The sequence below is a fragment of the Cephus cinctus genome, unplaced genomic scaffold (genome assembly GCF_000341935.2).
Source record: "Cephus cinctus unplaced genomic scaffold, Ccin1 Ccin1_scaffold0344, whole genome shotgun sequence".
NCBI lineage: Eukaryota > Metazoa > Arthropoda > Insecta > Hymenoptera > Cephidae > Cephus > Cephus cinctus.
This window is the reverse complement of record NW_014333036.1, coordinates 4,835-7,852: the sequence shown is the minus strand read 5'-3', so window position 1 is coordinate 7,852 and position 3,018 is coordinate 4,835.

Below are 3,018 nucleotides of genomic sequence, written 5' to 3'. Positions count from 1 at the left end.
TCTCTCTCTCTCGCTTCTATTTCTACTTTTCTTCGCGCTTCTCTCTACTATCTTGGCGGTGTCGCCGTATTCGTGTCTCGCTTGTCTCCCCTATTTGGCGGTGTTGCCGTTTGTGGACCTGTGTCTTTACGTTCTTGGCGGAGTCGCTGTTTACTACCTTTTCTCTTTCTATCTTGGCGGAGTCGCCGTTTATCGATCTTTCTCTTTTCTACCTTGGCGGTGTCGCCGTTTATTAATCTTTCTTTCTTCTATCTTGGCGGAGTCGCCGTTCCTCGATCTTTCTCTTTCTATCTTGGCGGAGTCGCCGTTTATCGATTTTTCCTCTTTTCTATTTTGGCGGAGTCGCCGTTTATCTATCTGTCTCTTCTCTTCTTGGCGGAGTCGCCGTTCCTACCGTTTCACTTCTCTTCTCTTGGCGTTGTCGCCTTACCTGTTTCCTTTTCCCTTTCGTTGTTCCGAGCTTTCCCGCGTTTTCTTCAGAATTTCTAAGATCTCGAGTGCCCTGCACTCGCGGTGTTCTCCCCGGAGACCACCCGGCGCCCAACACTATTTAGTTTATCGCGTATCGGGTCTCGTAAATATCAAAATTTCTTGAGGGAGAATCATACGGCGTTTTGTGTACGGTTCCCTACTTTCTGAATACCTTTTATCGTCAATCTACTTGAGCTGTGAGATTTTGGTTTTCGGGGAATAACGTCGCAGTATATATTAAAACTAATTAAGTTTTGTTTATTTCAAACTCCTTATAAGTCCGACTTATTAATCCAAGTGTTATGCGATGTATCAAAACCTAACCATTTAACGAAAAGTCTATTCCCACGTTTCCTCAACACCTTCTCCACAAGGTATATGTCAAGGTACTTGACTCTGGTAAGTTCCTGTTCGTAAGAGCCGCGTTCGATAGTAACGAACAGTCTATTCCCACGTTTCCTCAACACCTTCTCCACAAGGTGTATGTCGGGGTACTTGACTCTGGTAAGTTCCTGTTCGTAAAATCCGCTTTCGATAGGATGATCCTGGTAGTCTTTGAGTTTGTACGTCACCGGATGGGTATTCTCCACTTGGCTTATCGTAAAAATTTCCGTTGTCCAGTTAGGTGTATAGCCTTTTTCAAAAATGTGTTTGAATTTGCTTATTCGAACTTTGTCTCCAACTTTAAATTTTGTGAAATTCTTGTACACTCGATGCAGTAATTTTTTTTCGTTTCTAGCAGTAACGTCTATCGGTTTCATACCAATGATTCGATGTTTGCTACCATTATAAGAGGATAGCAGGTCTAATAAGATTTTTAACCATCGATGGTTATTTTGCAAGTCTAAGTGTGGGTTGATGCAGTAATTTTTTTTCGTTTCTAGCAGTGACGTCTATCGGTTTCATACCAGTGGTTCGATGTTTACTACCATTGTAAGAGGATAGCAGGTCTGATAAGATGTTTAACCAACGATGGTCACCCTGCAAGCTAAATTGTTTCCACATATTATTTTTTAGAGTACGATTGAAATGTTCACAGATCGATGCCTTCAAGTTGCTGAATGTCGAGTACATAGCAATACCATGTTTTTGCATTAGATTCTTAAATTCGGTGTTGTAAAATTCACGACCTTCGTCCACTTGCAATTTCTTCGGTATCCGTCCCTGCAGCAGTATAGATTTCATAGCTGTCATCACATCCTTAGCATTCTTGCTCTTCGTTGGCACGGCCCAAGCAAACTTTGAAAATATATCGATGACGGTGAGCAGGTACATCGTTCTCTCTTGCGTACGCCGACATGTCAACGAGTTCCGCTTGCCAAGTCTCATCCAGCCCACGGATGTCAGCGTGTCGACGTTGATAATTTCTTCTAGCAGGTCTATGCAGTTCTTCCACCACCGCTAATTTTTTTCCATCCATTCTCCAGTGCATTCAGTCTGACGTCTAGCTGAGAAATGATCTCAGAGTTGCGAATTGTCAAGTCTTGCGCTGTCTTCATATCTGCTTCTAGACGATTCAAGGCATCCTTCACGGTAGAATCGAGAGCGCGAATCATTAGGTTGTTGTTATCGATTTCATTGCGCATTTCAGCAGTCTTACGAAGTACGGTATCAATTTCCTGCTTTAGCACAGTTTTCATGAGATTCAAAGTAACAGCATCGTTTAGCTCCTCGGGATTGGCAACGTTGCACAGCCTCTTGTTATCTATGTCGTAGTGTCCAGCAGCAGTGAATTTGAATCCAACACCAGGAAGACCACGGCTACTCGTGACCGCGGCCTTGCTACTCAGCTGACGTCCAAACACGTCAACGCTCATGTTTAAAGTAACGATCATGATCGTTTTATCTAATTAATAAATAATACCAGCCTCACGCAACTCTTCGATAATCGATACGATTTCGTTGGAGTGACTGGGATTACCTGCTTCCTGAGACGCAAGGAGCAAACGAAGACGGTCTATTAATTCATTGGGATCGTCCCAGTACACGTAATCCGTTATTCTGTCCTTAGCAGCGATCATGTACCGTGGTATGATACATTTGCCCGTTACAGAGGACTGTTCAATTAGTTTTGCAATAACATTTTTAAATTTGAAACTCTTGCTCCTACGAATATCACCATCAGGTTTATAGTACTTTTTATATGCATTCGTTGTTATAATAATGTTTTTGTAATTGTTCAAGTCATCCTGGGTTACATGAGTTTCGTTAGGTATCTTCCTGAATAAGAGTTCGATCAAACCGTTAGTTTTTGGATAACTGGTATCGCCTATATGGATTTGATCACCCTCACAACTTATAGGTGAATCTCGAAACATCAACTTCTTCTTGGAAAGTTTACGCACACCATAGATAGTATCCAATTGTTTATTCTGCCTCGACAGCAGCATATTAAGATACCGTTGCATCGAATCGTTTTGATTAACGGGTAAATCCATATCATTTTGTATCCATCATCACCATCACCATCATCATCATTATCATTACCATTATCATCATCTTGAATATCACTGATTTCCCCGATAGTGGAATCATTTTTGAGCGTAT